The sequence below is a fragment of the Mus musculus genome, chromosome 15, assembly GCF_000001635.26.
Source record: "Mus musculus strain C57BL/6J chromosome 15, GRCm38.p6 C57BL/6J".
NCBI lineage: Eukaryota > Metazoa > Chordata > Mammalia > Rodentia > Muridae > Mus > Mus musculus.
This window is the reverse complement of record NC_000081.6, coordinates 40,675,152-40,700,006: the sequence shown is the minus strand read 5'-3', so window position 1 is coordinate 40,700,006 and position 24,855 is coordinate 40,675,152. Positions and strand designations below refer to the sequence as shown.

At 36.0% G+C, this 24,855-nt stretch overlaps 1 protein-coding gene and 1 pseudogene across 2 annotated transcripts in view; both read right to left on the bottom strand.

The window, feature by feature from the left end:
* The window catches only part of Zfpm2 (zinc finger protein, multitype 2), a 449,551-nt gene that overhangs the window by 404,586 nt on the left and 20,110 nt on the right, over positions 1-24,855 (bottom strand). The gene's annotated exons all lie outside the window — the stretch shown is intronic.
* On the bottom strand, positions 17,181-17,917 carry Gm6045 (predicted gene 6045; annotated as a pseudogene).

Below are 24,855 nucleotides of genomic sequence, written 5' to 3'. Positions count from 1 at the left end.
CTTCCCAAATGACTTATTGAAAATGGAAATGATACCTCTTAAATACTGATGAGTTATCTCCACTTATCTTCAAGTTGGTTGTAATCATTTTTAAAAGAAAATGTGTATTTTTTTAAGTGCCAGAAAATTATTCAAAAAAAAAAAAAAAAAAAACCAAGCACGGAACATAATTTCCAACTGTCACTACAAACAAACAAAAGAAAACTTGCTTTAAGTATGGGAGAAAATTTTCAATAATTTTCCTCAATATATTGATAACATGACACATGAATTTCTAATTTATTGTCTAGTTTGTAAGTCAGATAAGACAAAACAAATGCCTACAATATAGGGAACTAGGTCTATATACTGAGTAGAAAATTTCACAAGAATACTTTTTTCCCATTTGAAAAATGTTTAGATGCTCTATTGGTAGACAAGGGTAGCATATATGTAATGGTATATTTTTCAGGGTCAAATTTCCCAACACTACTTTTGCAATAGCAATATAAAATGGAATAATTTCTCCTGTGGATCGTAACAATACTGGAAAAACTTTTGGCAGGCCAGGGAACACCCTTGAACATTTTCAATGGCAAAGATGTAAACGAAGAAGACCATCAAATAAAGTAGGAACAACAATATGAGCTAACCAGTACCCCCAGAGCTCATGTCTCTAGCTGCATATGTAGCAGAAGATGGCCTAGTCGGCCATCATTGGGAAGAGAGGCCCCTAGGTCCTGCAAACTTTATTTGCCTCAGTACAGGGGAATGCCAGGACCAAGAAGTGGGAGTTGGTGGGTAGGGGAGCAGGGTAGGGGGAGGGTATAGGGAACTTTCAGGATAGTATTTGAAATGTAAATAAAGAAAATATCTAATAAAAAAATACCAAAAAAAAAAAAAGTAGGAAAGAGACAGGGACCAGATATAAACATACCACCACCCTGGAGTCAGGGCTGAAGAATGGCCAGAAGAGAAACATTTCAGGAAAAAAACAACAAACAAAAATCAAACAAATACACAGTGCAGTAGAACCTGAATTAAGTAATGGCAGCCACCGAGACCAAGAAATGACAACACCGTGCTGGCAGTCACCTTTAGTCGGGTATAACTGAGGAAGGGAAGTAATGTAGCTCATTTGAATCCAAGATCATGGAGGAAATACAAATGCACTGGGGAAAGCAATATATAGTTTTCTTCTAAAAGTACAGTAGTCAAAAGTGCAGGAGAAGAGTACGCCACCATCCAGCAATAGAAGGAAGAAAACATGACAAATAGGAGACAATTCTGTAGTGTGTGTGTGTGTGTGTGTGTGTGTGTGTGTGTGTGTGTGTGTGTGTAGCATTTCTACATGCTGTTTGTGAGGCAAATACAATATGCAGTACTCAAATCACCTAGTTACCTAGAAAGCAAGGCCATAAGAAGATGAAAATCCACACAATTACACATTTTTTCCACAACCAGTTTTGATTTTGCAGAAAAAGAAAATGAGAAATAATTTGGTAAAATGTATATAATGTATCAGACATCACTGCATCTACATTTTCTTTCTTTTCTTTTTCTTTCTTTCTTTTTCTTTTTCTTTTTCTTTTGTTTTTGTTTTTGTTTTTTGAGACAGGGTTTCTCTGTGTAGCCCTGGCTGTCCTGGAACTCACTCTGCAGACTATATTTTCTTTCTATCTCAGTGTTTAAAACATACTAAAAGATGCTTGGCCGTTCACATTCACAAACCAATGCAATGGCCAGAGCAAACATTTCTAAGAGTGCCAATATATCCCCAGTACCACAAAGACCTGGGCATCGGTCTGCCCCTCACAAATTCTTTTTCACCTGAAACCCAGGAAATCAAAGGAGATCACAGTAGTATGAAATATAACTGCAGTATACTTGGCTAAAATAAATGTGACTTATAGGTGGACCAGAAAAAGTAGACTTTCCCAAAAGTAAAGTTTCCAGTTTATTTGTTATTCTCTTCCATAAAAATTTCCAAATAAGAACTTCACAGTGCAGCTGTCATAGTTCAAAAAGATGTAATCAGACCAGGTGTTGACTGCAAAAGAGGAAAGTAGGTAGGAGGGGGACGGGCCTGCTTCATCTTTCCCTGGTGTTATCCTTGCAGTAAGAGATGCAAGCGTTTTCACAGTTCATTACAAAACCCAATGGCTTTACATGTCCCGACACATGCTTCATTTAAATGAATACATTGTGATTATTATAATTAGGCTCCTACCTAAAATTTTAGCATGTGCTGAAACAAACAGCAGTTCTTACACGTTACTGTCACCTACACCACACTGATCCAGTGCCTTTGGGCATGCTGGCATAGCATGGAAATCCACCCAGCAAAGGCACTTAGCTTTTGAGAAATTAATCAGAAAATCAAGCCAGAGAAGTAAATGTCACAGCATCTTTAGATCTTTGGTCCACATAGAGCAAGAAGATGAGCGCCAAGTTTGTTTCAGAAAAGGACAGTGGATGGGATTATCACAGCGACATTTTCACATAGACTATGACCTAAGTTTATTCACAATAGAAATTTTATGTATCTCAAAAAAGCACAACTATCACATCCAACATGAATAGGTTTATTAATTGCCCCAGGCAAAAAAAAAAGGAAAAGAAAAAAGAAAAAGAAAAATCAGAAGAAGAAAATGCCATCAGACTGGACCAAAGAACTGTTTCCTAAAGGATCTGGGGTGAAAATTTCCACCTTCAGCTTATGACTAGAGAGTAGATAAAGTTACACTTTCAGCAGCCATCAGTTAAAGATGGCACAGGCTAATCGTGGTTTATAAAACCAGTGCTTCAAAGGAACCTAACGACAAATATCATTTTACCAAATAAAAGCAAAAGAATAGTGCCCCAAGTGGGTAGTTGCGGAGAAAAGCATTTTTAAATAACAACAAAGCATAAAAGCTCTCTTTTCAATTCCGTTGAAAATTTATGATCACTTTGTGTACGATTTTTATTATCAGAGTTACAATCAAACATTGATCTAGAGACACGTTAAATGTTTTGAATTCAAATTCCCCGTTTATAAAGCGTATTGTTACATTTTGGGCAAATGTTCAAAATTCAAAAGTTTCCCGGCTTCCTGTTTCACTGCAAGCACTTCTCGCCCACGGTTAAAGGCCCCAGACAGAGCACCGTTGCCGTCTGCACCGCCAGTGTTGTTTATCCCCCCTGAACATACAGATGTTGAATGACCATACCTCACGAGTACATGCCTGCCGCAACTCATGTCTCACTTTCCAAATACGCTGGTTTAAAACAGAGCAGACTGCACTTTTGATAACATCTGCTACAACAAATAACAAAAAAAGAGTGTGAAGTCTGATGAATGTTTAAACAGAACATTTTTTATGGATCAGCTAAATCTTTTCTGCTTTTTAATTAAAAGTAAAGAAAATGGAACTTAATTATCCTGTAAAGATTAGCTTGTGGGCATCTTCCTGTAAATTACTTCTAATTGAAAGCAAATTGTCAAGTGACATTCAAAATACTGTCCTTTAAAGCACAGCTGTTCCATTGCTGATTTTGGTGCAACTCAGTGTTGTCTTGTGACAATATGGCATATTTGAATATTTTAACAATTTCACTGGTTTTGTATAGATTTCCATTTAACATATCTTAATCACATTTCTTGGTATAAAAAAAAAATGTTAGATTAGCATCCTTAAGCGGTTCTCAGCATCATGAACTAGCCTACCATGAGTATTTTCCATTGAAGTTTGTCTCCTACTTGTCTGCTGAAAGCAGTGCTGATCTGAACACAGTAGTCTAGGAAGCAGGTGGGTGACACCAGGTTGCTGTCACATCTCAGCACTTCAGGAAGCCTTGTGTAATTAAGCCACACTTTGTTAATGATTTAAAATATATAAAAGTTCAAGTCAATAAAAACCAACAACTACAGATGGGCTCTTCCTCAAAATTAAACATTAAAAAAGCCAGTCCTTTAAAAATACTTTTTAAAATTTCAGTGCTGTGCTGTAAAGAAAGCTCAGTAGTAAAGAGGACTTTCAGTTCTTTCTGAGAACCTGAATTCAGTTCCCAGCATCTAGCTGGTGGCTCACAACCATCTGTAACTCTAGTTCCAGGCGACTTGATATTCTTTTGTGGCCTATGTATGTATATGTGCAGGCAAAATACCCTATACATGAAATAGAATAAATAAGTCTAAATACTTCTAATTACTGCACAATATAAAGTCAGATAAAATGAGTTCCAATGCAGGCCTTTGTTGTAAATTCTGTTCACAAGCATAACATACATATATTTGCTGCTGCTAGTTAATTTCTGCTTCTAGCCACTTAGATATTATTATCTACCAATGACTGTTGGCTGACTACTACTGCTTAACATTGTAGTTAAATGTAGCCTCCTGCTTTTCCACCTGGCCATTTTGTACCCAGAAATACCAATGCTTAGACATTTTATATTTGGATAAATGCCAATATCTTTAGCTCTGTTCCCCAGTTAGCTAATATCTTAATTAACAATTTATTTAATTCTAAGTCATGACCCATGTCTGGAAACCTGGTCCTCAGTTTCATACAATCATCTTTAGTGATTGGGGTAAATCTCTACACCAATTTCCACTGAATCCCTTTCCCGCTCTGTATCGGATATCTCACTTCAATCATGACTCAGCTCATTGGCCAATCAGCTTTTTATTGACAGTTGATGTTTCCATTTATTACAAGAGATTATCTCTACATACCATTGTATCAGCTCCAGAAATAAGAAAGTAAAATCTCCCCTCTAATGGAACTTAATCCTTTCCCTTCCAATCCTTCCAATATATCCCTCCTTCTTTCCCTTCAAATTCATAGCTGGTTTTTATACTATTTGTTATTGCATATATATAATGTTTAAGGCCTGACTCTTTGGTACCTGGCAACCAATTGTGATCTCTTCCTGGAAGAGTTCACTTCTCCCACTCCCAGCTTCTTCAACTGTCAACAGTTCTTTGTATAGAGTTGAGGCTACATGGGCTGTTACCCATCTTTTTCTCATATATGACCATTGATTGGTGCCAGCCTTTTCAACTCACATTTGAGCAGTTTGTCATATTTCATAGATGTAATTCTGATATAACTAAGAGATTAAAATCTCATAGCAAACGCCTAGAGCCTAGTTTTTGCTACCTTTTCACCCTCTATCCTCAATATTTCCTAGCTTTAGATGTAGGAGTATTTTATCAATTCATTTATTAGAACTGCATGCCACAACGCCGTATTTTGATTGGCTATGGTGTCTGTGCCGGTCTACATCTGTTGCAGAGGGAAATACATCTTCAACATTGGCTAAAACTTGATCTTCATGGCAAGATTCATGGAGACCGATACGGGTGTAGTGGCACATGCCTATAATTGCAGCACTTGAAATGGAGATGCTGATCGACCCCTGTGAGTTCAAGGCCATCCTGGTATAAATAGCAAGTTTCAGGACAGCAAGAGCTACTTAAAAGAAAGACCATGTCTCAAAGGACAAGGAGGAGGAGGACAAGGAAGAGGACGAGAATGAGGAGGAGGAGGAGGAGGAGGAGGAGGAGGAAGAGGAAGAGGAAGATTATTTATGTAGACTGTGTAAGAAAGGGTACCTCCAAAGCACAATTTAGTGTCTTACTCTTTTATGTCTGTTCAAGCATGATACCAAAGCATATTTAATTGATGATACAATAAAAGTAAAAGAAACATGGCAAAAAAAAGAAAACCTTGTAGCTTTTAGCTAACTTTAAAAGAAGTGAAAAACAAAAATAAATAAATAAGTAATGCCTAAATTTGGCTTTTAACTACAAACACACATTTCCCTAGTGATAAAATTATTTTGGCACCTATGTTGTCAATGTCATAAATACCATTAATTTTGTTTTTTAAAATGTACTGAAGAACTCCTGCTAATAATCCAAATTATCATTTAGAATGTCATTATCTAGTAAGTGCAAACTTTAACTCATATAATGAAAGAAAGAAGCAAAATTTCATGAGGTATTTAAAATTCGTCAAATGAAGCTTCTATTACAGGTACAGAATTAAAATTTCATACTCTTTAAGTGACAGTGAAACTGTCCAAGAACATAAAAGTCATTATGACTCTACTCTATATCTGAAGTTTAATCTGAAACTTGATGAACAAAGTTTAGGATATGAAGAACTACTTAGATGTGATAAGATATTGTTCAAATCATACTTCCTAACTCCATAATACAAACAGTAAAATCTGAGACCCAGTCCTCAAGATTATGATGTGTGTGTGTGTGTGTGTGTGTGTGTGTGTGTGTGTGTATGTGTGTGTTTGTTTCTAAAGATGGAATTTAAGAAAATGGTATTCTAAAACTGTGCTAAAGCCTTACACCAAGATTGTGAATCTTTATTCTTCAACTTTAGTGTAGAAACCTTCATTTCTAAAATATTACCAAGGAATGCTGATATGATTGTAAACAAGGAACACTTTTAGTTAAAAAAATAGCCTCTAATTAAATATTTAAATTGTTTCTTTGACATAAATTAGGAAATTTATATTCAAAGAAAGAATTTTCTCCATATCTTTACATTACAACACTTTTGAATATATGTGATAAAGAATAACAATATTTGGTTCAAAAGGAAAAGTATATGTTTCTATGAAACTTCCCAGATTTCATTACTCACATTTGAAATGTTCTGTATGAGTCAAGTTCAATCCCTAAAATGAACACAATTTTCTGTTAGTTCTTATCCTGCTGAAAAATTTCCAGGAGAACTTTCATGTATCCACTTGAATTTGTATCCAAATAGCCTAATAGTGTATTCCACTAATTTGAAGTACAACCAAATGTTGTAATCTGTACATTAAATAAACATGCTTCAGCTTTGACCCTCTAAAGAGCAACAAGAATTGAGCTGAAATGTGGGTGAAAAAAATACTAAAGTAGAGGTAACCATTTTCCCTCTGCTCAAGACCCATAAGAAATTAGAGTTGCTGCCCATGTTGTCCCTCCCATCTCCACAGGAACACTAGTCTCTCCTTGCTTCCTATCAATAATCTTCCATTTTATCCAACTGTCAACCCTAGATTCAAGTCAATACTCTTTGATTTTATACTGAGGTACTCTCTCCCTTTAATGATATAAATAATCATCCTTGGATTTTTGTTTTTTATTGCTCGACAACAAAAGAGAAGGAAGGAAGGAAAGAAGGAAGGAAGGAAGGAAGGAAGGAAGGAAGGAAGGAAGGAAGGAAGGAAGGAAGACAACCTTAAAGAGGGCTCTTCAATTTCTTTCTGATGCCTAGATCTCCTAGGACAAATTTCCCCCATAACTGCTAGGTCTTTTTCCATCTCTAGATCCAACCATGGCCCAGAAAATAATCATTATACAATAGAATCGTTTTAGTACAGTCCCTGAGGTTATTGTTTGATCACATCACTCCTGTTCAAATTTTACACATTAGTTTCTATCTCTCATGGTTGCATCTTGACAATGTTCATGAAATCTGTCTCTTCTACACTTTTACCTTAAGCTAAATTTCTTAATGTTTCTATAATACTCTCTCATTTCAAAGCTCAAGCATGCTGCTGGTGGTGTAATACACTGTTCTGGATAATACTAAGGCGCCAACCATGGCTCATTTCCATGGTCATCCAGCCCTCACCTCATCCTTGATAAAGTAATATTTCTGAAGATGGTAGAATTGATAAATTTCATTGTGAAAATGAATTCTAAATTTCCAATTTCAAATCTGTATTTTGTTTCTTCATCTTCTCCTTCTTCACTTTTATCTCAAAGAGTCTAAAGCCTGTTTTGCACTAATCAATTCAATGATTGCATTCCATAATGTAGACACTAACTGTAGGCAACAAATTGGATCCTATCCAAATGCCTTACACTAGATTCTCTAAACAAATAGCAGCATGTTGGATGAGAAACTGCAGAGTGGAAATGAAAAATTAAGAAAACCACGTGTAAATTGGAAATATTTCTTTTTTATAAGCAGATAAAATAATGTGAACACACAAAAATATATGCGTGTGAAAGGATAAACAGTGCAGTTTATTACCTATATGTAAGATCTGTTTAATATATATATATATTAAACAGTAGCTAAACAGTATATGTAATGAAGTTTTAAATAGAGAAATTCAAAAGGAGTTTAATTATCCTACATTTGTTATGTTCTTTAAAAGATGAGAATAAACTACTCATTGAGAATTTTAGAAAAAAGTTGTATTAAACAGGGTTTCTGAATAAACATCAGTTAAGTTCAATTAATCAAAACTCCTCATGGTGCATTCCATGAATTGAGCAGGACAATTCCAAAGAGCAGATGGGTTTTGTTGCCATTTTCTTTGTCACAAGGTTTGTATACAATTACAGAGCACATTAGCCAAGCTCTCTCCACAGAGTGGGAATTGAGGAGCTGAAGTCCTGGACATTCCTTTGAAAAGGAACGTCTTCCAGGTATTTTTCTTTCTTATACTACTGCATTTTCATATGGATCTAGCTATGGGAAAATAAAAGCCATGAGAACACACGACTGACTGACTCTCACTTCAAAATCCTGCCATTAAATAATCAGTTCGCATTAATGCAGACAGAGACTTTGCATGTCTACCAAACAATAGGCCAAAGTGTAGTTGGGCAATTTAAACCCAAGCTACTAGAGCTCATTTATCATCTTTTTCCATAACCATATAGCAGTTCTTTGTAACTGAGAAAGAAGATAAATGGATCCCCGAGAAACAAATATTTACAAACCTTTTGAAAATGCTTTATAAGTAGAAAGGAAATACTCCATTATCTACGTGGATCACACGAGAACTCACAACCCTGGGTCAAGTAGTGTGTACTATTCAATCTCATAATCATTTAGAAGAAAAAAATTAAACAATTTGAGATTTAAAACTTACAGATGAAAATCCAAATCCTAATTATCTTTTTACTTACCTAATACAAAGGGGGCATGTTTACTTGCTGTTTCCAAATGAATTATCTAAGAAGAATTTTCTACTAATATCTCTATTAGTTCACTATTGCCACCACCCTCCCCTACCACTGACACACACTGCCCTTAAAACAATAGACAGAAGATAAATGTACAAACATAAAGGGTGCTTTTGCATCCTTACCTCACAGACACAGCACACATTAACTGGCAATATGCCTCTCTTCACTAGACTAAGTAACACTTCTTTTAAATACAAAATGAATGGGGAAAACTGCATAAAATAAACAATAGCCTGGAGTTTTAGTTCACCTTGACACCACAGAAAAGGTCAAAGACAAACAAGTAATGGACAAAACAAAGAAACAAACAGCATTTTGATTATAGCTAGCAATAATGAGAAATATGGCAAAACACTCCACCAAATTCCTGGCTTCTCATGTCAATGCCTTCATTAAATAAAATAATATATTACAAAGTAAAATAAGGAATATTCAATATTAAACTAATAGAAATAACAAATACTCCCTTAATACTATCTTTCCAATATGTTGTTGTTTTCTTAAACTTCACAGACTCATGTGACTTCGGAGGATCTATAAAACTAACCAACTGCATAAAAACGAGCAGCTGCAACTTGATTCTTAATCAGCTGATACTGCACCCATATTTTAAATATCATTCACTCAAACAATGAAACTTCTCAATGTTCTCACAATTAAAGAAGGTTGATGCATGTAGCTGTGTTAAGATAATTTATTGGAATAGCCTATGACCCACACATCACCTTTAGGATGTTGTCCTTGTATAACTTTTCTTTGCTGTTATTCTTAAAATGGTAAGCCTATTTAAGGGCTTTAATAGCTTTCTTCAAAAAATGAATGATAAAGACAAATGCATAATTTGAAATTTAAAGACATGAATAAACTGGAGTGAGCATTAAAGCAAAGCAGTAAGAAAACATAATGGAATGGAAATTGCTCAAACTACCTCTCTGATAGGGCAGGGCCCTCTGACATGTGCCATGACTCTGAATGAAGCAGGGGTGTGTCACATGACATGTTTGGGGTTGTACGGGTCACTGTTCATTAAGCCTGCCCCTCACTCTCTCCTCTACCTGCTACATACTAATAAGTGTTATAACCTTTAGTCATTGTATTTGAAACATAACCTCTTGGTGACAAGACAAACAGAATACACTGAACTGAGGCCCTGAATTAGTTTTTATACAGTTTGTATTGAATATGCAATTTTCCATTAAGTTTTTGGACCTATCTTATTAACTTCACATAATAAATGTAAGGTAGCATGAGCCTACACCAACACTCAGCTAAATTTCATAATCTATAAAAAGGCAAGGCATTGATTGTTGATATCAATGCCTAGGAATCCTATTATCCATATAGACTATTAATTCGTCATAGGTAAATTAGATGTTTTAACTTGAAAGAATGGTTACATCTAGATAGAACATGTTCTGCAAAAGATATGTAATTATATTGTGAACATTTTTCCATCTGATGCAGAAGAGTTTTTCAAATGATTCAAGAGCACTTAACATCACTCAGCTTGTCAAACAAAAGCCTCCAGACTTATAATTCTTGTGGCTCTTCAAGAGAATCTCTAATTCATGCATCTCTGGCATTTCATTATGCAACACTCCAGCTACATCTAGTTTCTATAGACGAAAATCCAAGTGAGGGCAAGAATGATGGGTCTCATGATAGACTAGCATTGGCTTTTCTCACTGTACTTAGGAGGGGGTACTTTCTTCCACCTGCATGACTCTATTTCATTCATGGTTGCACCCTTCCATTTATCAATATTTACTCCACAGTAAAATGGAGGAATGAAACTAAATTTTCCAAACCAACTGAAAAGTGGGGCTCTATTCATTGTATTGTAACCCAAAACAATGTTTTGAAAATGGATTAACTCTACCTACTCTGCATTAAAAACAGATCATATTGATGCCTATTATAAGAAAAAGAAGTTAGATACATATGAAGTAACTAACAGATTTACTAGTTCTAGGAAGGGTCACAACAAGATTTTTGGTTTTGTTTTTTAATTTTCTAGAAGCACTATGTAGCATTTAAATACAGTTACTTTAGGTGTCTATCACTGATATCTATGAATATTTGGACTGAAGGAAGCAAATACTTGTTGCGTTCTCTTTGAATTAATTTGAAGCACATGTGTAAGAAAATATGTCAAGAATTAACCTATACCATAAAAATATTTTCTGTCTATCTTTTCATTGTGAGTTCAAAAGGAATAATCTAAGCTCTTGGTAATTTGGGTGGCAATATACCTGCACATTAAATATGTGTTGAAAAGGTTAAACATTAAAATCAGAGGAACATGTAGATATGCAGCTCAGCAGTAGAGTACTTACCTGGCATTTTCAAGTTCCTGGTTTCAAGCCCCAGTCCCTCCCACACAAAAAGTAAATCAGAGAAAAAAGAATAGTTAGAAATATGCACGTTATTGCAATAATTAAATTTACTAGAACCAATAATCCATGAAGTGACAGAATGACCCATGGAGAGTCTGAAACATATGTACATGTTTCAACACACAAAGCATTCATATTATAGCAATATTATTTCAGGACTTTTGCTCTGCCAACCTCTCTATTATACCAGTCTCAATTATAGAAACCCAAAGAAGGGAACCAGACTAGATCTGTTACTCTCTTCCATGCCACCTGTGCTTGAACAAGCTGGGCAGCAGTTTTCCTGGTAGAGCCAGTCTATTTAGTAGAGATATAAGCCTATCACCTCTCAGCTTGTGTAGCACATAGAGAAGAAGCTTCCGTGAGTAGAGGAGACAGTTCTACCGCATATGAAAATATTCACGGCACTCATCCAAGGTGCATTCTGTGAGAAGTCACAGGCAACCTCAGTAAGTTAGAGAAGTAAGCATAGAGAATCATGGTACAAACATGTGCCTTCAGAAGACTGAATCAATCATGTGTTGATAAAATAGACAAAGAGAATCAAGATGTATGTAAGATAGGGGAGCTCTTGAATATCTGAAAGACTTTTTGGTAAGCTATCATTCATGATTAACAAAAGAAGAATTCTTTTTAGAGCCTGAACGCTTATCAGCAGGGCTGACTGGATTTGATGTTATAAAGGGTTTAGATTGTGACATCAAAGTGAATTTATTAGTAAAATGTAAAAATAAAATTACCATATACTTTCATAACCAGTAAGATGCACACAATAACATGACCTTTCTGTATTTACCATAAGGATAATATTAGCATACACATTTTAGGTTACACCAGAATAGAATGATATTAGATCTGAGGTATCATTGCCACTTTTGATCTAATTTCCTCATTGTTAAAGTAATCATTTTTTTAAATAACAAAAAAATTCCATATACATATAAAGTTGTAAAAATGTGGCATGTAAAATATCGGCATTATTTCTTCACGTAAATAATCAAGCTTGTGATAATGTCCCTCACCTTACCTCTTTTTATTGTAAAAAAAAAAAAAAGTCATATTTATATAAAGAACAAGAATCATCACTTCAGTCTATTTCTTTCTAGCCCCATCTCTCCGTGGCAAACTAGATCATGCTATGAGCAAATGAGCCATAAACGATCCTCACATAAATACATCCTAGGTCATACGAACCTGAAGTTTACACATTTCAAAATTCTTTTTTGAGAATACATATTTGTTAGGTATGTGTGCAAGTGTATTTTATACTTAAAGAAATCTCATTTGACTTGGAAATTAAGATTATGGCAGTTCTATTCATAGCATAGTTTACCCATACCAAGGTCCACACAATGCCTGTGGCCATTGAAATGTATGGGAGGAGAGCCTTAACAGGGCATAGCCATTTTCCTCAACTATGATTGAAAAATCTCAACTTTGTGTGCATTACACAGTGTGAGGCACTTATGCATATTGCTTCAGCTGCTCTCGAGGCATAAGGAGATTAATGAGAGAACTTCAGCAGTTGAGCACGCGTAGCTTCCAGGAAAGTTGTTGCTGAAAACTAACAATAAGTGCAGGGTATATAAGTACCAATCAACTTCTTGAACTTCCTGTGGTCAACATATGCTGGTCCCATCTAAGCTAAGAAACCATCCAGGAAACTAGCATCTGCTTTACTCTCCATCTCTTTAGTCCTTCTCTTCCTCTTGCTTCTTAGACTGTTACAGTAACTTTTACTTTCCTGTATTAACTGTGGAATCCAAGGCTTACTGCCTCATTCTGCTCACCTAAGCCTAGTAGTGCTACCTTCTAGCCTCTGTACAAGCTTATCTAGTCCGAGAATGCTTTCGGCCTCTGAATCTTACTTCTGAATAAGCTCACCCTTTCTTGTTCTTACAGAACTCTGGCTGACTGGTTCAACTCAGCTGTTCTGGCTCAAACTCCCCTCTAATCTGACTGATTCCATCTGTCTTCTCCTGGCCTCTGGCTGAATTGCTCTGCTTGGCTTCATACTAACTCTAAAAAAAAAAATCTGTTCTAATCTTCTAGCTGATACCCATTCTCAAGCTTGTTCTCTCGTCAACTTGTCTCTGCAAAACTCTCTGTCTAAAACTGCCTTCTTCCTCTCTTTGCAATGCCCCTCATGTACCTTCCATTTCTAGTGAGAGCTGGGCACATATTCTAGTCTGCCAAATCTTTCTCTGAGTCTTCACTTTGTTTGCCACTCAATTAGACATTCCTTTCAAACATGGGTGCTTACTTCTAGAAACTAGTTTTACTTTCATTGTTTGGGATTAAAGGTGTGTACTAAGGGTATGTCTGTAATCCAAGCAGAGTAGCCATATTACTAAATTAAGACCTCTCTATACCAGATATTTTCCCCATATTTGTTTTTGCATATTTTGCACAATAGGTACTGTTCTATTCTATAAAAGGTTTTTGTTACACTTTGAAAAGCAAATAATGTCTACTAGTGCTGAGTACACATTTATTCTCAGTAGGTACAGAACACCTTTTATGACTGCTTCTTTGGAACTCCAAATAAGAAAACTAATGTATTTTTCTATCTGAGATCATCTAATATAAAAGCAGTTCTCTTATAATAAACCCAGAGTTTTCTTTTTATTTTAATGAATATTCCAAGGTCTTTCCATCTCTCCCTTTTGTCATCAGACTGTTTTCATATGTTGAATAAAATACTCAAGGTGTGATTGGCTGTAACTACTGTGTAACACTACAGAGTCAGACTTAATTTAAGTTCCAAAGAAGAGTCCCAGTTTACAGAAACTCCTTCTTGGACATTTCCTTGCATTTTCCCTTCCTGTGGTATTTAATAAAGCATAAATCTACAAAATTAAATACTCGTGTTTATTTGAATAAGAGTTACATCATAGACTCATATGTTTGAATACGCAGTTCTAGTTTGTAGAAATATTTGGGAAGGATTTGGAGGTGTGGCTTCACTAGATGGGTCAGGCTTTGAGGTTTCAAAAGACTGAAGCAATTCCTATGGTACTCTTTGCATCTTGCTTGGAGAAAAAGATATGAGTTCTCAGCTGTTCATGCTGTCATACTCCTGCTCTGCAACAATGAGCTATAATTCCATGAAACGGTAACTTCAATTAAATGCTTTCTTTTATAAATTGCCTTGGCCATGGTTTATATAACAGCAATAGAAAAGTAACTAAGATAGAAGTGGCACTAGAGAATAGACACTGCTATGACATATCAGACCATTTGGGGGGATGTTTGTTTTGTTTGTTTCTTGTTTTTAAAAATATGTAAGAGTTTATTACTTTAGACTAAAAAAGGAGTTGAATGCTATAAGCAAACATAATATAGACTGGACCATCTTAGTAGGAGCTTGGAAGACAGTAGTGCTGAGAGCAATATTCATGCACTATTTAGGCCGATCTCAAGAGATTTCAGACAGGACAATATTAGTAACCGTGGTATTTCGACAAAGAATGTAGCTGCTTTCTTAACTTGCCATAAGAATTTGCCTGAGGTTAAGTTGAAAAATAATGGACTAATATTTTTTAATGAAGATTTCAAGAGAGCCTAACATTTACTCTGTAACATGTTTATTACTATCCACTCTTATACAAGCCTACAATGAAAAATAAAGACCAATTGTGCAGAGAGAAATTCAAAATGTATAGTTTAAAGAGAAAGAAAGAGAGCCAGAGAATTTAATGTTGGGGCCAAGGTTTGACTGAAAGAGAAAAAAATACTAAGTAGAAGCTTGATCTAGTTGAAATAAACAGAGTGTTCTCTCAGGGTAAGACAAAATCCAGGTAAGTTTCCAGCTAGTAAGAAGAAAATGCTGAAGGAATTTTCTGCTTCTAAAGAGCAGCAAACTAAAACCCTGCAAGTGAGATTCCAAAGGCCAGGATGCACTCTAAGTGGGCAGGAGACAGAGACAGTGTTGTCCACAGGGTTCTGGCTTTAGAGACATGAAGGACACATGAGTAAAGGGGCTTCACATTTTCCTAAAAAAAGAATCCCTGAGGCCAGCCATGCTTGAGGCAGGGGAATCTCTGCATGAGGCCCTGAGAGCCCAGTGCTGAAGCAGTAAAACGGAAACCATTGAAGGCCCCAAGATGTTAGAAGTGACAGAGTCATGGGATATCTGCCAAGGAAAGATAGAGGGAGTGGACCCAGCAGCCCAAGAGAGAGAAGTATGTTGTATGCAGCGAAGCAGTAAAGAAAAAGCTATCTAAACTCTTTGACATGAGACTTAGAGCTACAGGATTTGCTAGTTTTCCGTCTTGTTTAGTCCAGTATTTGCTTTATCCTCTTGGAATTGTATTTTCTGTGCAAATGCCTTTTGGAATCATATGATTTGGCTTTTGATTTTATAGGAGGCTACAATTAAGAGAATCTTGGAAAAGAATTTAGACTTTGGAATTTCAATAGTCTTTAAACTGAAAGACCAAGGAGATTTTGAAGTTGTCCTATATGCGTTTTGCATTATGATACAACCCTAAGTCTATGGAAGACCTCCATATTCTTATATGGTTGAATATGTAGTCCTCAGTGTGTGAAACTATTTAGGAAGGATTAGGACATTAGGCATTGCACATAATTTACTCAAACATTCTCAGAGATGGACTACCTCATATTACTGATTTTAAATAGAAAAATAAACAATAGTTTAAACAGAAAAATAAACAAAAACAGTTTAAACATGTAATCAAAACAATGCATCAAAGAAAGCAAGTCCTATTCTTTTAGCACAAGCAAATGTAACGAATAAACCATGCCCTCCTCTTGTGGTTCTTCAGGCTTTTCTCTAGGGCTGATTTGTTTAGCTTGTACTCCTTGAGTAAACACACAGAGAAAATGATAGTAATAGCTTAGAGTAAATCATGATAGTATCTCATTAAGTGGTATTGCATACTATTTAAAAAAGAAATAAGGTGAATTTAATTCAGTTCCAATCCTCAACTGTCAATTATATAACCAGTATTCTAATACTCAAAGGACGATCACTAATAAAATTTCCCAAGTAACCACTTAATGATATGCTATCTATTAAAAGAAAAAAATATATACATATGAACATATCAGACTATATCAACTCTACTATTTGTCTATATTAATATCTATATTATACTATTATACTATTATATCATTATATTATTAATATATAATATTAATATCATTGTGGTATATATCAATGTATAATATATTATTAACATATTGACTTATATCAATATTTTATAATATTAATATTAACATTACTAACATATATAGTCACATTACAATGCAATAACAAAAATTATATCGATAATATTGCAGCAATAACACAACATCAACAATACCACATATAGTATAATACAATATTGTTTACTTTTTGATATAAATCATCAACCATGGTAAGAATAAACTAATGGAATAAACTAATGTAGTTATGATTTTTTTGTTAAAATATTCATATAGATTAATGAATTATAAGTATTTATGAAGATATTATTTGTATAAATAATATATCTGAGTGATTAAACAACTGGACTTATTTTCTCTGAAATACAACCATTTTGAAAAAAAAAAACTATTTCTCTTCTAGAACAGAAACTCTATGAAGATATGTTTTATATCCATTTAGTAACAATATGACACTCAAACCTGACACCATTTTTGACACCTGGTCATTGAGTTTGTCCACAAAGTCCATTAGTCCTCAACATTGCTCTCCATCCTCTGAGTGACTCATAAGATAACATTCTCCATCTTGGATTCGGAAGGGTTGTGCAGATCAGAATTTTTGAGAAAATTTTGCAGCTTACCACTAACAGTGTTTCCATCACTTTTTCTTCTTTATTTTTTATTCATAATCATAGACTTAACTTTGCAATCCAGCTAGACTTGAAGGGGAATGAGGAAAACATGGAAACCAAAGGACTTCAGTGAGAGCAGAGATTACAGGATATTGCGAGCAGATGGGGTAGGGGAGATCTCCTGAGCTACAGAAGGAATGGTTTGATGGGTAAAAAATCTGCAAGTCAAAAGAAATTAGAGTTATACACAGTTGGAAATGGTGATCTTCTTGCTGGTCTCACTATTCCTGGACCCAGAATGCTCTATGGCTTCCACAATGTTCATGCCTTCTTTCCCCTTCCCAAAACCACATGCTTGCCATCCAGCCATTCAGCTTTAACAGTGCAGATTTAAAAACTGGGAACCATTTGCGTTTGGTCCAGTATTTGCCATGGGCAAGATGCCATGATCTAAGTGCTTCAAGATGAAGTTCTCATCCTCAGATTTCTCTCTGTAGATGGACCTTCCGCCAGTGCGATTATGGAATGTGAAGTCACCACCCTGGCACATGAATCCTGGAATAATTCTGTAAAAAGAAGAACCCTTATAGCCCAATCCTTTCTCTCCAGTGCTCAGAGCACGAAAGTTTTCTGCTGTCTTTGGAACATTGTCTGCAAACAGCTCGAAGAAGATGCAGCCCAAGGGCTCTTCATCGGCCATGATGTCAAAGAACAACGTGGGGTTGACCGTGGCTGCAAGCAGCAAAAAGCGACTGTGGTGTCTGCAAAGCTGTCTTCCATCATTTTTTTAAAATTGGGTATTTATTTCGTTTACATTTACAATGCTATTCCAAAAGTCCCTCACACACTCCCCCACACACTCCCCTAGCCACCCACTCCCACTTCTTGGCCCTGGCATTCCCCAGTACTGAGGCATATAAAGTTTTCAAGACCAATGGGCCTCTCTTTCCACTGATGGCCAACTAGGCCATCTTCTGATTCATATGCAGCTAGAGACAAGGGCTCTGGGTGGAGGGTGGGGATGGGGTGGGGGGAATTGGTTAGTTCATACTGTTGTTCCACCTATAGGATTGCAGATCCCTTCAGCTCCTTGGGAACTTTCTCTAGCTCCTCCATTGGGGGCCCTGTGATACATCCAATAGCTGACTGTGAGCATCCCCTTCTGTGTTTGGCAGGCGCCAGTATAGTTTCACATGAGACAGCCATATCTGGGTCCTTTCAGCAAAATCTTGCTAGTGTAGGCACTGGCGTCAGCGTTTGGAAGCTGATTATGGGATGGATCCCCAGATATGGCAGTCTCTAGAAGGTCCATCCTTTCGTCTCAGCTCCAAAACTTTATCTCTGTAACTCCTTCCATGGTTGTTTTGTTCCCAATTCTAAGAAGGAGCAAAGTGTCCACACTTTGGTCTTCATTCTTATTGAGTTTCACGCATTTAGCAAATTGTATCTTGTATCTTGGGTATTCTAAGTTTCTGGGCTAATATTCACTTATCAGTGAGTACATATTGTGCGAGTACTTTTGTGATTGGGTTACCTCACTCAGGATGATGCCCTCCAGGTCCATCCATTTGCCTAGGAATTTCATAAATTCATTCTTTTCAATAGCTGAGTAGTACTCCATTATGTAAATGCACCACATTTTCGGTATCCATTCCTCTATCGAGGGGCATCTGGGTTCTTTCCACCTTCTGGCTATTATAAATGAGGCTGCTATGAACATACTGGAGCATGTGTCCTTTTTACTGGTTGGGACATCTTCTGGATATATGCCCAGGAAAGGTATTGCGGAATCTTCCAGTAGTACTATGTCCAATTTTCTGATGAACCACCAGACTGATTTCCAGAGTGGTTGTACAAGCTTGCAATCCCTCCAGCAATGGAGGAGTGTTCCTCTTTCTTCACATCCTCACCAGCATCTGCTGTCACCTGAATTTTTGATTTTAGCCGTTCTGACTGGTGTGAGATGGAATCTCAGGGATATTTTGATTTGCATTTCCCTGATGATTAAGGATGTTAAACATTTTTTCAGGTGCTTCTCTGCCATTCGGTATTTCTCAGGTGAGAATTCTTTGTTTAGCTCTGAGCCCCATTTTTAATGAGGTTATTTGACTTTCTGGAGTCCACCTTCTTGAGTTCTTTATATATATTGGATATTAGTCCCCTATCTGATTTAGGATAGGTAAAGACCCTTTCCCAATCTGTTGGTGGTCTTTTTGTCTTATTGACAGTGTCTTTTGCCTTGCAGAAGCTTTGCAATTTTATGAGGTCCCATTTGTTGATTCTAGATCTGACAGCACAAGCCATTGCTGTTCTATTCAGGAATTTTCCCCTGTACCCATATCTTCAAGGGTTTTCCCTACTTTATCCTCTATAAGTTTCAGTGTCTCTGGTTTTATGTGGAGTTCCTTAATCCACTTAGATTTGACCTTAGTACAAGGAGATAGGAATGGATCAATTTGCATTCTTCTACATGATAACCGCCAGTTGTGCCAGCACCATTTGTTTAAAATGCTGTCTTTTTTCCACTGGATGGTTCTTTGCTCCCTTGTCAAAGATCAAGTGACCATAGGTGTGTGGGTTCATTTCTGGGTTTTCAATTCTATTCCATTGGTCTACTTGTCTGGTGCTATACCAGTATCATGCAGTTTTTAATCACAATTGCTCTGTAGTACAGCTTTAGGTCAGGCATGGTGATTCCACCAGAGATTCTTTTATCCTTGAGAAGAGATTTTGCTATCCTAGGTTTTTTGTTATTCCAGATGAATTTGCAAATGGTTCTTTCTAATTCGTTGAAGAATTGAGTTGGAATTTTGATGGGGATTGCATTGAATCTGTAGATTGCTTTTGGCAAGATAGCCATTTTTACTATATTGATCCTGCCAATCCATGAGCATGGGAGATCTTTCCATCTTCTGAGATCTTCTTTAATTTCTTTCTTCAGAGACTTGAAGTTCTTATCATACAAATCTTTCAGTTCCTTAGCTAGAGTCACACCAAGGTATTTTATATTATTTGTGACTATTGAGAAGGGTGTTGTTTAACTAATTTCTTTCTCATCCTGTTTATCCTTTGTGTACAGAAAGGCCATTGACTTATTTGAGTTAATTTTATATCCAGCTACTTCATTGATGTTGTTTATCAGTTTTAGGAGTTCTCTGATGGAATTTTTAGGGTCACTTATATATACTATCATATTATCTGCAAAAAGTGATATTTTGACTAATTCCTTTCCAATTTGTATCTCCTTTTGTTGTCGAATTGCTCTGGCTAGGACTTCAAGTACAATGTTGAATAGGTAGGGAGAAAGTGGGCAGCCTTGTCTAGTCCCTGATTTTAGTGGGATTGCTTCCAGCTTTTCACCATTTTCTTTGATGTTGGCTACTGGTTTGCTGTAGATTGCTTTTTATCATGGTTAGGTATGGGCCTTGAATTCCTGATCTTTCCAAGACTTTTATCATGAATGGTGTTGGATTTTGTCAAATGCTTTCTCCGCATCTAACAAGAAAAGGCTATACTCAACAAAACTGGAGAACCTGGATGAAATGGACAAGTTTCTAGACAGATAGATACCAGGTACCAAATTTAAATCAAGATCAGGTTAATGATCTAAACAGTCCTATATCCCCTAAGGAAATAGAAGCAGTCATTAATAGTCTCCCAACCAAAAAAAGTCCAGGACCAGATGGGTTTAGTGCAGAGTTCTATCATACCTTCAAAGAAGATCTAATCCCAGTTCTTCACAAACTATTCCACAAAATAGAAACAGAAGGTACTGTACCAAATTCATTCTATGAAGCCACAATTACTCTGATACCTAAACCACAAAAAGACCCAACAAAGATAAAGAACTTCAGACCAATTTCCCTTATGAATATCAATGCAAAAATCCTCAATAAAGTTCTAGCTAATTGAATCCAAGAACACATCAAAACAATCATCCATCCTGAACAAGTAGGTTTCATCCCAGGGATGCAGGGATGGTTCAATATATGGAAATCCATCAACATAATCCAGTATATAAACAAACTTAAAGTCTTCCATCATTTTTAAAGGACTTTTATTCACTTTCTAGCTCCCTTCCAACAGAAACAAGCATGAAAATCTGTTCTAGTTCCCACCAGACTGGTTAAAGTTACAACTTGAAGATGACCAGAACAGCTATTCTCTGTCACATTAACATGTGTGATTTTCGTGTAAAACATTAGTGTGAACTCACACTGTGTGTGCTCACTTTGCTCCTACACTCATGGCCTGCTGTACACAGTTAGAATGCTAATTCCCATCAGCACAAAGAGAGGACCTTTCTTTTGCAACACTTATCTCTGAGCTTTGGATAGTGAAGGTAATGTATGGAGGACCGTAGTACTTTTGTTAACCAAATGAATAAAATTGTACAAAATACAGTATTAATTAGAAGTACTCATTCTTAGTAAGACACATCAATATGTGTACAAAAATTATAACAAAATTAAGTGGATTTCTTGGTCTTGGTAGTAAGCTCCATTCTGTGTTTAAGAACACCCTCTAATTCAACATAAACAGTGCTCATGTTGATGCAGAGACTGAATCATCAGGTACAGGGTCTCCGAAGGTCTATTCCAGAGCCTCTACTATATATTATGTTTTTCAGTTTACTGTTTTTATGGGATTTCTGGGTATGCAAGCAAGTGGGTCTATGATTCCTTTCCTTCTATTTGTTTTGTCCAGCTCCAACATCAGAGCTTTTATCTTATTATATTTTATTTTGTTATAATTTATTATTTAAGAAAGGGAATGTTAGAATTCAAATATCAAAGATTACTTTTTGGCATTATCGTCTCTCAAAATTAGAAATGTATATGATTGCCAGACAGTAAATGTTATCCAACTGTGAGACTAAACCTAATTCCATTTTTCTAAGAAGAGTATTTTTCACTAAGAGTTAGAAGGGGTTGACAGAGGGTACTAGAAGATGAAAATGATCAAAGTACATTATGTGCATTATGGAGTCATCTTAATAAATGTATTCTTTTTGCACAGAGCACAGGACATAAGAGATCAATAATGCTTATTTCCTTTTTCCTATATTTAAATTTGCGAAGAATAGGAAAACATACATTTATATGGGCTTGGAATAAATAAACAAAAATATCCAAATTTTAAATTCTCCACTAGATCTTGATGTAACACCACGGTTATGTAAAACCTGCATTATATGGTCCTTCCTCATAGCTCATAGCATGGAAAGTGGTGCTGAAGGAAAACAGGAAGTTTCATATAAGTTCACTCCTTTAAACTTCAAAGTAAAGATCTTTGCATGGGAAGACCATTATTTAGAAAATATACAAACAGAAAGAGATGGCACACAAAAGACAGAGGTGTCATGAGAACAAAGGAGATGCTAAGCCCAATGCTACAGAGAGGTTCACATGCTGTAGATTGTTTTAGCCCACACTGCAGAGTTGGAGTCTGATCTACCTCCTAGTGTGGGGTTTGGGCGTCAGTTTGCAGATGTAGTTGAATTATCAATCCTAGCAGACACACAACCCGGGTCCAGTGTCACTTCTCCTCATTATGTTAATAGTTAATACATGCAAATGAAAACACTCTAGCAATTTGATTTCTTTGAAGATAGTTTGCATATTGTCTTAGCCATAATGACTGTACACTTCTCTCAGCCTCCATTTATGCAAAGGGAGTATAGTTCATTTTTATCAGCTCAAGTTCATTTTGGCTGCTATTGGAATGTATGTGCCTGTTTCTTTTTTACCTTTAGCCTAATTACCATTCAGGTACCATAAAGCAGATTTTTCATGCTATTGGTGTTTTTCTTAATTAAGAAACAAATGAATTCTCCCTAGCAAATAGATGGAACAACAGAATAAGATGCCAGAGGCTGATGTTCTATTTCTTAATTGAAGCAATTCTATTGTTTGGTGTCGGCAGTGAGGGGCAGAAATGTCATAAGTGTAAAATGTTAATAGTGCAAAAATAACATAAAAACTACTTTTAAAAATAAAGAAAGCATACAAAAAATGTTGTAAGAGCCTGGAAAACACAGATTTTTATCCATGTATTAATTCTGACAGTAACAAAGTACTTTCATTTACCAATCCCTCACACTGAGAGAGCTCATCTTTTTTCTACCTGTAATGAAATTTCAAGTTGCTCCCCCATGGTCCAGCACTGTAACCCTAAAATAAGATGCCTTTGACTTTTGAGACAACACTTCCACTTCTCTAGAGTGAGGAACACATCAAGGAAACATGGTGCTCAGAGGAGTCTCCACTCACCTGTGATTTGCCTGGCCTACAGGGTGGCATAAAGGTAATATATTTTACCCTTGAATCAAGCTATGGACAGATACCTCCCATTTGTAACTTCAGTCAGCTCTCAGTCCATGTGAAGTCACTTGGATTTAAATCCTTTAGTGTTCTTTGAATAAAACAATATGCATAAACAAAAACACCATATAGACTGATATGTTTTTGTAACTAAAAAAAGCAATATTCTAAAATACGGTGTCTATGTATACATTTCTACATTTCCGAATTTTTGATGCTATTGATAAACTTGTCTTTGCTGAATTTTAGTTGTCTCAGTCATGTTTTGGATAGCTCTAACTCAAACTTAGTAAAAGGTAAGTATCATTCTTACATAGTATTGATATGAAAGTGGATCCTTATCTAGTTTCATCCTATGTGGAGAGAAAGGGACGGACCTAGCTAACTTGCTATATCATAAGTATCAGAAGGAAGAGTGATAAATAAGAAGGTGCCTTTTCTTTAATGTTTACCATTTCTTTGGAATTGTGATTACGTCATTTGCCATTTACTTTTTCCAAACTGTTTGTACCCCTTCCCTCTCCTTTAAATGCCTGGCCTATTTTCTCACTGCTTGTTGTTAAATACATACACATGTGTGCGTGTACATTATATTTCCAAATGCAGAAATACTACTTATTCAGTCTGTCTGGTGTCATGTGTGTGTATGTTTTCAGAGCTGACCATTTGCTATCACATAATCACCTGGTGAGCTCTTCCATAGAAAGCACTGTTTCCCCTTCTCTCGGCCTGTAGTTCTGTGTGTAGAGGTGAGGCCTGCAATTTTTTTGACATCAACTTTTTTATGAGAACACAGTATATTGGAGAGTACTTTCAGAGAGTTCTAAAAGGATAATCTGTATGATCTGAAAAATAAATACTATAGAAAAATTTAATTTGAGGTTATTTTTAAACTTCTTAACAAAGTACAGAGTGTACTTCGTGACTCCTCATTTCCAGTTCTGATTAGATGATTAGGATTTAAGGATTCATATTTCTAGAAAAATCATGTGAAAACTTATAAAGTGTTTAGTACATTCACAAGACTTGCATTGTATGTCATAGTCTGATTTTTTTTTCATTTCACCACATAAAAAAATAAATAAATAAAGTAAAACCAGAGTGAACATTGAAAAGAGAAAGATTTCACTTCAGTGTCCTTGCTGCGATGTTATCAGAGGCCTGACTGTGCCCAGCAAATGAGGTCGCTCACACGTCCATAAAACGTGGTGTGGTACATTGCATTGGTTTTGTTGTTGCATGGTGGATTTGACCATACAATCTTTGAAACAAGGCCCAGGGGTAAGACATTCCATTATCTCATTTGAATTTCCATAAAATTGAGATGATTGGAAGGGAAAAGAACAGAGGATAATTTTATGTGTTGAGATTTTTAGACAAGTTCT